Raw genomic sequence first — 13,753 nt, 5'->3', positions numbered from 1 at the left:
CACAAGAACGTCGAATCTGAATCACTTGAAAAAACACGGGGTGCTTAACTTTTTCCAGGTGTATATAATGAAGTTTAATTTTTTATATTAAATCTGCAGAAAGGATCAAGATCAATATTTTATACCTTCTATCTGTAAACCAACTACAGGAGAAATCTCCTTGACACTATGAAGTACTTCTAGCTCTTTTTAACAATTCTAGCTGGAAGTACATTTTTCTAACTTCTTTGGTTGCTTTACAAAGTTCATTCTAAAAATGTCAGTCCTAAGCATTTTGTTAAATATCTTTTGTTTTGCACACCTACAAACATAAGCCATATGTCCATGTAACCAGCAGTTGAAACAATATATTTGTTATTGTTCCTTCATGAAGCAAACTCTAGCAATATCGTCTTGAAAACCATATTTTAAACATTTAACATATTCTGTTTTACTCTGCTATATTACTCTTTTGTGTACTTTGCTGTGTTAATGCATTTATTTCTTTAATTATGATATTAGGTGTTTCACATCCCCTATATTCACATAATAATCTATCTCTTACTATATTTAAATCTGAGGTTTGTGTCATCTCAACGTATGCCCTAATAAATCACTTCATCAAATGTTCTTAGTCTGAGTATGTTTACTTTCTGTAGTTTTGTCCAATCTTTGTTACATACTGCTTCATCTAGTGCATCTAATAAACTCTAAACATCTTTCTCTGTGTTATCAAAAAATAATCAAATAGTTTTTATTAAATATGTTGGATTATTTTACCTTGTGGGAACATGCAGAGCTACTGCCTCTAAGCATGCGTTTGACATAATGTTTATTCTCACTCAAACACTTTCTCCTGCCTCTGGCATTATTTTTGCTGTAGTGGAGCCATATCAAAGTTTTTCTTTACTTATTCATACTACAAATTGATCTTAAACTTTATTCCTTATTTTCAAAACCTATTGTTGGATAATCTAAAATCCTGTGGAATGCATCAATTTGTAACAGGCTCTATCGAAAGACAATTGCCATGTTACAAATAGTATTTATTCAAATCACCAGGATATGCAGTCAGTAGCATTCACAAACAGATCATCAACTCAAGAAGATTTTAATGGGAAACAAGGAAGTAAGGCAGATGCTACTATAACATAGAATAAATATTATTCGCATCCTAATTACAACATTACTAACTATACTTCTCATGGTTACTCTGTTAGAAACTTAGTTTTAAACTTCAGCTTACAAAAACCCTTTAAATTTTTAAGTCAAACTCACAAAGGAACTTAGATTTGTTCCATAATTTAGGCTTGAGGAACAGTTACATTCTTGTTGAGGAATCCCAGGATATATTGAACTGCAGACTGACTAACAGTAATTTTATTCCAGCTTTTGTACCATTTTGTTGCTATGTGATCTAGATCATTGCCATATAATTGGTGGGCACAAACTCTGTGAAAAATAGTTACTAGTCATAAGCCTTACATAAAGAACTGTTTGTTGTGAAAGGATTTCATTATCTCGAGCCATTGACATTTCTTGCTGAAGGAAAATCTTGAAGCTGGATTCTCTACCCATCACAAGTTCATTAGCAATGATTTTCTGTCTATTGGTCATGAGCTTATCTCTTAAATATTTTCGTGTCTCATTATTTTGCGTGTTACTAACTAAGTGTTAATGTTTTATTACTTATTTCGTACATTGAATAGGATATAATTTCGATCCTTCCAAGTGATTGATACCTTCTTTCTGAAAGTCTAGCCATAGCATAAATATCACTTGTAACTATGCATTAAAGTGGCTTTCATGCGATAAAAGTGAAGTGTGTTTATGTTCACCAAGTGAATTTTTAGTTGAATGTTAAAAGGGTCGGTCGAATGTACGGACCTCATACATAAGAAGTAATGCTGACTAAAATTCCGAATTTATGAAGCATTTCCTCATGCAGTGTTGCAAGCTTTTTGTTAGTACAAGTATGTCGTACACAACAAATCAGACGTGTTATTAAAGTTTTTATCCTAAAGATATGTCTGTGAAATGCTGACTTCAGTCTGATTCAGATTGTGACAGGTCAGAGGGCAAGATGATATTCATGTGAAGAATAAATATACTGTTGTCCATCGTAGCATTTTATATTGATTCTATATAACCTCTAAAACCTCCTAAATACATATCTAAAGTTTTTTCAGTAGCTCTGTATATTGTATCGGATATTTTTTCTACCCTAACATGAACTGTTACAACATCTGCAGTGCAGATTAACATGATTAACTGATATCAGATTCATAAAACCATGTAGACACTCTGTACAATGTCTGGGCATGCACACTTTCACCCTCACACGTGCAGTAGGTTTAATTCATCTGTGACCTTTTTTATATTAACTATTTCCTTACTCTAATATGGTTTCATTGTTAACACTTCTAGTAATATTTACTAAAATTATTACTGCTGCAATAAAGTCTTTTCTTCTGTATGAATATTATCATTAATTTGAATTTTCAGTCTTTCCTACTCATGAATATTTCAACTCATATTAGCTCTCAGAAAAGATATATCTAGAAATAAGTAGGAAGCATTAGATTTTTCAATTTGAGAGCTCTTAGGTACATAAGTTTTAAAAAATGACATACGATACATAGTACAGTTAAAGGTTTAAAGGTTTTGTAATATTATAACTATAACAAGAAAAACAAAAGCATTGTTATAAAATAATTCAGTTCACTCTTATGTAAATTTGAATATCAAGCCAATCATTGAATGTAAGCTGATCAATCAATCAATTGGATCCAAGTGTCTCAAAGCATCAATAGCAAAACGGGGAGAACCAGTTTTACAGTTGTTCACAAGACAGACCATTATCCACAATATCAGTAGATTATTGCTATCTGACAACTGTATTCCTATAAATGTAGGATGCTTGCTCTGACATTGGAGAAAATGTTAGCAGACATCATATTATTGTACCATAGATAAGAAACAAATTTTACAAGATCCACCTATTTATATATATCAGACACCTAACAATGCTCACTGTAAGTCACCAAATAATTATTTTGCAATGATGATATAGTCTTATAATTTAACATGCTCAATGATCCAGGAACAAAGTACACCAACATTATTTTACAGATAAGCTGTCGTTGTTGTTTACTATTAAGCACAAAGCTACAGATAAGACTCATTTTATTCTGCAGCTAGATGTTAGGTATATGATCTTCTGGAGCTAGCTCGAATCTTATTTTCTTGCAGAAATGTGACACGTATGTTATGGGAAGGAATGATACCGTTATAGGGATTACAATCTATGATTTTTATAGTGACATTTGCTATTTTAATATCTTAACAGGAGTTCTTTCAAATGAGTGTTCGATAATATCTCGGAGCCTTATCTATACTGGTCTAAGTATGCAACATAAATGCAGGCTGTTCTAACAGTTTGTGATGATCATATTCATACCTTAAAGATATAAGTCCGACTTTTCTGCTAAAACAATTTCTGTTTTCTATGATGTAGTATTATTATTGTGGTTGTGGACTCGTGTCATAATTAAATTAAATCATAATATAAAGTTATATTACATATAATAAAACGATTTTGTATCTGTAAATCACCAAGTCACGTGATCACAAAATCTGATGGAACAGAATGTATCAGGAATACATTTTGACATTGTTTGGTATCATAGGAAGTGATATATCACCAAAACTTGATTGCTTTTAGGAAGGGTATGTGACAGCTTTTTTCAATGCAAAACGTTCATACATTCAGATTATAAAGATTTTTTTTGAAACTGGAGATTTATAATTTGCAGATATAGTTAATTGCATTGGAAAACAAAGGAATGCGAATCAAAATAGCAAACTAGAACCACACTGGAAGAAACTCTCACCAAGTCATTACCCAGCCTTGCTTAGCAGCATATACCATTTTGAAACAGGTGAGAATCCAAAAGCCGACTACATGCCTCTGGCAAAAATACTCAGCATAATCCAGAAGGATCTCTGTATAGAAAAGGAATACAAGTCACGTCTACACAAGCTGCTTCCATAACATATTTGTTCAACCATCAAATTCCTCATGGAATTGGAAATGAAATGCATATTTATGTTATTTCATATGAAGAAGTACCAGACAAATCTCTCAATGCGGCACATATGAATATTTGTGCAGCTATACTGTTGAAATGGGCATTGGAAAACCATTGTCCTCATACACTAGATAGTTTATGGAAAACATGCAGGTAGTAGGTGTGTGCTTTGAACACGACAGCTTTACATTGGAGCCTTTTAAATGGAAACTATGATGCAGAGCTATTGTCAAGATGCATGATCATAAGATAGAAGATGATCAGACATGGCAACATGTGTTCCAAAATCCTTTTAATATTAACTTATGTAACTTCTGTACATATCTGCATAGATCATTATTGAACCAAAAACCTTCTTCTAATATTTGTATATATTAATTTAGGGATAAAGTCCGTTGTGTTAATAGAACTGATATAGTACAAAAATTCAAATGGTATGGATTTTGTAAATTGATCTTCATCTGCAATCGATTTTAGTGTACATATATAACACTATTATATATATATACATATATAAGCACTATTATAAACAAAATGTTCATAATATTAAACACATGAAAATAATTATTACTTACAAAGTTTTGCCCAATATATTATCAGAATGTAAAAGACAAAAGTACAAGACGAGCTCCAAAAATATTTGGCAATTATTATATAACCTAGAGATTATAATTAAAAAAATTAAATTAGCCATGATATAGTTTTTAAAAGATTCAGAACATATCAGTGTTTTTAGCCTGGACTTGTCCCAGAGAACTAGCACTTAAACTAAAACCGAATTTTTTGAATAATCCAAAGCTCTTCACAAAACCAACAATGAGAACAACACGTGGAATAAGTTTAAAAGAAGAAAAATTGCCTTTACTCAACATATTCTGATACTGATAGTACATTTTCATTTATATGATAGTCGTTTAGAGATTATCTGAATAAGAAGTAATAGGTGTTCTAGTATACTGTAATTATAAACGTAATATTTGATTAAAATTGTAATAAAAGTATAGACGAACAAAGGCATGTAAAACAGCAAACATGCTACTTATTGTAGTATAAATCTTGAAAGTTAGATGTTCACTACAGTCTGTACGTTACATCCACCCCTCTTTAATGATTAGCTGAAGGACAGTATGACGTTATAATCATTATCAGATGATCAAGGTCGTTGTAATAAACTTACTATCCTGACTCTGAATGTCTAAATCAATATTAAAATGAATCACATGTTATGAGAATGTATAACACGAATTGAATCAGATACTTGTTTTCATAGCCCATGGTATAAAAATAATAAAAATGGTAAAAGTCTTAGCCTTCAGAAAATATTGTAAAAATAAAAACATAGTCACTGTGAGTGTTTAATATAAATATTGTTGTATCACAAAAATAAATATAAAAAATCTGATAAGCACATGACTAAAAGGTATTAATATGGTTTGGACAGTTATCGTTATTTGGTATATGTTAGAAAATAGTTATTGTGGTATATATCGGAATTATCATAGTTTGTTACTTGGAGTATAAATTATTTCACTTTAATTTCTTTCAAACGTTTTATAAATGGAAAAACATAAAATTGATAGTCTTGAACTCACATGGTTACTCACATGGAAATCAGAGAACCTGAGAACACCACAATATTAAACCCAAAATACAGTATATTTTGGTATTTGAATTGTTATTGTATACATGTAATTGTAATGATGTTATTCACCTTATATAAAATTCAAATGTAAATGTTTCCAGGGAACAAAGAAAGTGTGTATGATATGCAATTCAACCCATAAAAACTCAAGAAAGTTCAAAATTTAAAATAAGAAGTTCTGTTTTTTCCAGTGAAAACTTGTTTCTTCACTGTTTTTCATTTTTGAAACTCAACTGCTGTTACACGTTTCAGTATAATCTTCTAAAAAAGGTAAATCCAGGCAATTTCTAAAGTGGAAGAGTAGTTAGGGTGTTTGCTTTTAGACCAAAGGATGCTGCCCTAGTAGGGTCCTCAGAGGGCATGGCATCATGTCAAAGGTGTGTAAAAGGCAGTTTCTTATGTGTCTATTACAGGTTGGTAAATATTTTTTGTCTTTCAAAGAGTGTGATAATAGATGAGGTTGAGTACATCATGTTGATTGTAACGGATAATCATGTTTTTGGTAATAGATGAGGTTGAGTACATCATGTTGATTGTAACGGATAATCATGTTTTTGGTAATAGATGAGGTTGAGTACATCATGTTGATTGTAACGGATAATCATGTTTTTGGTAATAATATTGACTGATTTGTGCTTATGATATAAATCTGTATCTTCGTACGTAGTTTTTTGGTAATAATATTGACTGATTTGTGCTTATGATATAAATCTGTATCTTCGTACGTAATTATCCATAAACTAATTTAACTTATAATTTATTATATGTAGCCATGTAACATTTTATGTAAAAACAATAATATTGAAATTAATTAAAACAAAACTTTTAATAATTATTATACTTAATGTTTTCTAAGTTTAACACATGAACGTTTCTATTTAAACATAATAAATATGTAACACAATTTTCATGATATGTCAAAAAGTACTATCTAATCAGATAGTGTTTCTTGAATGGACAAAAAGTATACAGTTTTCCATAAGACAACTCAAACTACAAGAGTAATTTTATTCAAAACAGACTTTTCTATTATATAACATACTTATGTAACACTTACCGTTTTATGTTTTTTCAAAATACTCTCTCTGGTTGGATAATACTTCTTACATCTTCTATGTTTAAAAATTGTATGTTTTCGATAGAACGAATGATTGAAATAATTAAGAGTGCTTCAGTTAACTTACATATAGAAGCCCGAAACTAGTATTGTTAGTTTACCATGTTACAGTAGTGGAGGAACACTCCTTAGTTTACGATTTCAAAAAGCGGACTGATATCATAATGAACTTTGTTTTGAGCTCAATTGAAAAAATGCAAACATATTCTTTACAAAATTATTTCTGTAATATAGTCAACTTTTATCTTATAGTTTGATTTCAGTATTCAGTATGAAAGACCAAACTAATAGCTTGAATGCATTAAAATAAATCTGTTTCATTGAGTTTGCTGCACTTTGACATTTTGTATAGCATATTTCATGGTTATTCACACAATTATCCGTATACGAGTTTAGCGCTCAGTTCGGGGGGAGGGGATAAGCTATAAAAATACCCCCTCCAAAAAAAAAAAACCGCTGCCAATCGTTTTATACTTTACATTTTGGGTATTTTCCATTTCCATGAGCTCTGGTTTTTAACAATTTAGAAAGAAAAATACAAAAATACAAACATACAAATTGTACATTCATACATATGTACGGTAGGCTTTAGAAAAAAAATCTTTACCTTCTCTATCTCTGTCCTTCCCCTCTCTCTTTTTTTCTTTTTTGTCAGAAAGGTAGATGTTTCGGGAGTTATCCCACAACTACCCTCTCGCCTACGACCCCTGTTCGAATATAATTTTAGTATACTTTAGGCACGCTAAATACGTGTGTTTGAATTTTAATATGTACATTTTTTTCTTTTCTTTTATTATGCACAAAGCTACACAAGGGCTGTCTGTGCTCTGCCCACCACGGGTATCGAAACCCGGTTTCTAACGTTGTAAGTCCGTAGACATGCCGCTGTGCCACTGGGGGTTTAATATGTACAAAATTACAAAACTTTGGATAGGTATTTCGTATGTCTTTATATATTATTGCTGAAACGATAATCTTCAAATACATAATATAAAGTTTACTTCTGACGTACACATTTGATCAAATACTTGTTTGTTTAGTTGGTCAGTTATTATCTTGATTAAAATTATTTTAGTGGCTTGCATAAAAGTTTTGTACATTTCTCCACTATTTAATCATGGTATCTATATTCCTTTGTTCGTTTAAACTTATGCAGAAGATATTGCAAATCCAGTGACGAAACAACAACAACAAACGAACTTAAAACCAACGATTAAAGTTTTTATACTTTAAGCTTACAGTCGCAGACAAAATTATTTGGGAAGTTCAAAAAAGCGAAAAGCCAAAAAAGTAATTTCTATCATGCCTAATTATTCTATTGAAAAAATAAACATTAAGTAAAGATTCAGCTTCATAATAGAGCAAAATATTATTGTAGAACATGCATAAAATGAAATAAAAACGTGAAAAACTAATTTCATACTTTGCCAAAAGTATTTGAACACCCTTACTTTAGAATTTTGTGTGCCTACCTTTTGCTTACTTTACATTTTATATCTTTTCTTTTGTATTTTGAAAACGTTTTCTGGCACATTTCAGGAGATATTATTGCCCATTTTTGAATACATGCAGCTTTATGTTCTGCAATCGACTTCAGTTTCCTTTCTGTTACAGCAGCCTTTACATCAATTCACAAAATCTTGGTGGGATTCAAGTCTGGGGACTGAATATGATCAATAAATAAATGTATTTTTTTTAGAAATTCCCTTCTCGACTTCGCAGAATGGTTATGGTCATTATCCTGCTGGAATACAAACTTCCGTCCAATAGCACTGGGTAACAAATAAGAATGCAAAATTTGTTGATATTCTGCATCATTCATTGATCCTTCTATAATACGAAGGTCGCATATAAGAGGAAGAAAAACAAGCCTATTATCATCACACAACATCCACCATGTTTAACACTAGGCATGATGATATTTTCTTTAACTGCTTAGTCTCTGTTTCTCCTAACATATTTTACTTTCTTGTTGGAAAACATTCTATTTTGGTTGCATCTGACAATAAAATTTACTTTAAGAAATCATCAGGGTTCTTCAATATTCAATAAAAAACTCCAATTGTTTTCTTCTGTGCATTGTTTTTAGCATAGATTTACTACTTCGTTTTCGCCTATGGATATTCTTCTTTTGGGGGTATTGTTGAATTGTTTACTTAAGAATTTCTTGACCATATTTTGTGAATTCTTGTATCAAAACTTTTGCAGATTTTGCTCGAACAATTACTCTTCCAGATTTTGCAGATAACTGATTTAGTCTCCCACATCAGGAGCTAGTCGCTCTAGTTCCAAATCTTCTGTGCTTGTCATTAACGGTTAGTTGTATCATACCGTGCTGATTTCGTTGCTGGACTTTAGTTTTACCCATTTTCGTTGTTTTTTTCATCATAGATCTCAAATTTATTTTTCGTCACTTGATGATTACGTACTTGTTTATTTTACAATTATTGTTAGGTTTTGGATTAAGATAATTGTCAATACTTAGCAACGAATCTGTTTCATACGAAATATGTTGATTGCACAAATATTTTTGTCAAACTACAAAGTTAATTCTTGCTCGTTATTTTTCATATTGTGCACGTTATTTAATAATTAGTGTTTTCCTATAAAGCTGAATCTCTACTTGAAAGATAAGAAAAATAAAATGCATTCATTTCAACTAAGTTACCAAATAAAAAGAGAGACGGATAATTTGGTAATTAATTAGATGTAGTTTATCACACATATATTGATAAATATATATCAGCTATGATGAAGCTGATAAGTGCTAAAACAATTATACTTTATAAAAGTCTGACCTATAGAGCAACAGCAACAATTGTACAATGCAATCAAATGATCATCATGTAAGTTTAAGTATGTGATTTACAGTATTAAATTCATCGTACAAAACAGCGAATTTATCTGTAGAGTTTACTGTGTTCTGAAAGTTAAGACTGTCATCACTTTGTGCATGTGTTTACTAATGTTTATGTAAACATGCATTTAGTTCGATTAGTTCTGCAAATATTCATAAAATGTGGTTTATGTTAATTTTATCATTCATTATTTAAAAAATTGCTTCATAACAAGAGCAACCAATAACTACACAATACTCATCATTTAATGAACAGTGAAGGTAACACTTGAACATACATTCTTTGTTGGTTGTAATTATATAACAGAAACAAGGTAGGACTGTAAAAAATACGTTTTTCAAAACATTTAAAAATATCAGTATTTGCTTATGAACATTTACAAAACAATTTAAACTAACAATAGATGCATATCTAGATTCTCCCTGTATTCAGACTCGAACGATTTCTATCTACTTAAAATGTCTTGCTCAGAGCAGAAACGTTCTTGCCCATATCATATATACGTATATTTATATTTATGTTAAATATACAAAAACTAAATAAACTATAACTATGATTGTATGTACGTCTGTTAAACTTTTATTGGTGGTATGCTTGTTGTAGTATTTGCAATAGAATTGATTACAGTATATATATATACACACACACATATAAAGTATTTATATTGTTGTATAACTTGTTAAATTAATTCATTGTTTAGTTTAAACGTATAAAATGAATTACAAGAAGAACTTATATAGGTGAGTGTGGTTATTCAGAGGAAAGAAGTTATAATGTATTTATTCATTGTAGACTTTGTAACAAACTGAAACTTAAGTGATCAAAACATATGACAAAATACATGTAATGTAATGTGTAGAATACTCTGAACTATCTTACAGCATTGTTGGATGTAATATTTTATTACCGAATAAGTAGAGCAAAACTTTAGAGGTAACTAGTAAGGGCGAAACTTTAAAGGCAAGTTGCTGATTGGCTGCCTTAGTCGACAGGGGGAGGAGTGGAGACGATGACATCCATGAAGTGGCACCAGAGGGCGTGTTGCTAGGGGAAGAACGTGACATTATGCTTCGATACCAGAGGGCCTGTTTCTAGGGGAGAGGGTGACATCATAGTTCCACAAAGTGGCACCAGAGGACATGTTGCTAGAGAAGGGGATGGGCGGTGAGATCATCCATGATGAGCGCGCTGATAATTCGCGAGTGAACCACCAGAAGGTGATGTAGATCAACATGTCTCATTATGTGATTACGTCATCAACTCCATTGTTTTCGTTGTTTACTTTATTACTTCTGTATTTAATATTTATCTATCTCACCAACTACTTCGCTTTTATAAGTAAAACCGTTAGTTAAATAATATACCTGATTGTATTTTTAAGTATTGTTTATAAAAAGTTTAGCATACTGTCGTAGCTTAATCTTATCTGTGTTAACAATAAAAAACTCTTAACAAAATATTTAATTTTTTACACTTTATTATTTACTCACAGTAAATATTTTGCAATCAGATCCATGTTCGACAGTTCTTCTTGGTAAATTTTCTTATGATGAGGATAAATTACTTATTGTTTTCACTTCTGTGTTTAATTGTATAATGTACTTTCACATTTTCTGACGTTTCATAAGTAAAATTCACATTAATATTGTTATTTCATTAGTTTATAGTTCTTGCTTTTATAATTAATACATTGTATAACATGCTTTTAAATCTATTCGACCTGAAAAGGACGTTTATTTAAATCTCTAAATATTTTATAATATACAATAATTTAAATTTCATGTTTAGCCTTATACGCTAATCTATATATTTGTTTTGCTTCAAAATATTATATACCATTCTACGTAAATAACTATGTTTAACTATTACTATTGTAGAAATTAAAACTAATATTCTTACCTTTCTGTAAAGCTTTTCATGTTGAACATAAACAAACTAATAAATGTGGGTGTTCTTTCCGCTTCTATCTGAGGATCATTAACATTGAACATAAACGATAGCAAGGTCACCATATGCAATCTCCAAATGGTGTGTACACTTCAACCTTATTGGATATTTAGTTTGGTTCATCACGTTGATGGTATGTTGATCCTTTACTAAGAGGCTGATAGGATTCAAAGTTCAGTATGGCAGAAAAGAAAATTTTATGAAAACAAAAGTTGAACAAGTCAATTATAATACAATAGTATTTGTTGTGATTATGAATCCGTTAGTAAGATATAAATCTTAGACACATATTTATATTATACTTAATATTGAAACTAGCTGTTTTAACATAATATGTTCAATTTCTACATAATCATCAAATTAATTGCAATGCTATAACGTTACAGACATTGACTTTGTACATAAGCTCAAAAATAGTATATTAGCCTTTTGTGATAAATTAGACCCTCAGAAACTGATTATTCATGTTTCGAACAATTGTGTTTAAACATCTAATACAAATTTTCGTATGAAGTTTCTTATATAAAACTTCTGTTTCATCATAGCCCAATACGTTTCAAGAAGATATCATTAATATATGTAAGTAACATCACAAACTCTAAATAAGACTGTTGTCTCACATATTGAAACATGTATTCAAGTATTAGATAACGGATTATGATCTTAGATCAACCTAATCATTCATGGCTGATTGCAAGAAAGATCAAACAATAGAGATTAATGCCCGATTTTTATTGTAACTATTAGAAGTGAGAAACATTTTTCGTTAGTAGAGCAAAAGGAGAGAGAAATCAGTTCGTCTAGTTCAACATACCAAAAGTATATGTTACCGAGGAAACAGTTACCCTGTCTGTATTACTTATACGGAGCTTAAAATGCTAGAAACTGTCAACTTAAGAATTTTTTCCTTCGGAAAATGTGGAAATTTATTTTTAAACAATTTTTGGAATGGCAGTTGTATTTATTTCAATTGTTACGTATTGGGGCACATTTTACTGAAATAAAAGTTTATGCTACATAAATCTTATATTATAATAACTGCTTTTTGAAAGCATTACAGCATTAATAGCATTAATAATTTTGGTTATAACGTTCAGAGTAAAATTTTTTTTATTACTATTTTCACTTATGAATATTACATTACGGGTAAAATTGGAAATATGATCTGTGACGTACAGGCCTAATGCATTCTTTGATTTGCTGCAACCTCTGCTATGTACAACACATCTGGGGTGAGCAAACCAAAGATATATAGTTAGGCCTCTTATAATGGTGATGTATATATAATATTTATTGGGTTTTTGACTCCTTTTGAACTCACCGCATATTAGCCTGAATTAATTTTACCTTGGGTAAAAAGAAAAGAAACCTATAATATAATCATTAAACAGTTCGTCCACTGTACTATAATATATATAATAATAAATTATGCGCAATGCCATAATTTTATTCTCACATCTAACCTAACTTACGTCATTATATGGTGAGTTAAAAAAGACTCAAAAACCACATAAACTTATGAAGAGTGTTTTGTATTTTAGCTAAGTATATTACTTTATGACTAATTAAAAAATTCTCCCAGGTTTGATGAACTTCATAAGATATTACTGAGATTACGGCCTAAACCACCGTTAGCAACAAGGCTCCCAAACTGAATATTCAATGTATTCCAATCATCATTAGTTTCAGTTTTCTCTTACGCTCAGTATTGATTTTTAAAACTATGTATTTATATGAAACAATCAATAAGATAGGCTGAACGTTTTAAACAATTTATCTTTCACACTTATCGAGGAGGTATGCTCTTTTTATTTCTAGTTACTTTGCTATACAAGATTGGTTTCATTAATTTAAAAGATTCTTTGTTGTTCAAATATACAGTAACTCGCTTTTGATTAGAAGTTTTTAATAATTGATTTTGATTTTTTCCTTGTTTTCGTGTAAATTCTAATCCAAAAATACGTCTTTTAAAAGTTCGTTTAGCCAAGCAATTCTTTTTTCTACATAATTATTTCAAAACTGGGTCGGTTGTTATTAAGCTATCTGTACTCTGCCCATCACGGCTTTATTTAACGTCGTAAGCGTGCAGACTTACTGCTGAGTCTAGTGGGGGGGGGGG

The sequence above is a fragment of the Limulus polyphemus genome, unplaced genomic scaffold (genome assembly GCF_000517525.1).
Source record: "Limulus polyphemus unplaced genomic scaffold, Limulus_polyphemus-2.1.2 Scaffold296, whole genome shotgun sequence".
NCBI lineage: Eukaryota > Metazoa > Arthropoda > Merostomata > Xiphosura > Limulidae > Limulus > Limulus polyphemus.
Note: the sequence above shows the minus strand (reverse complement) of the source record.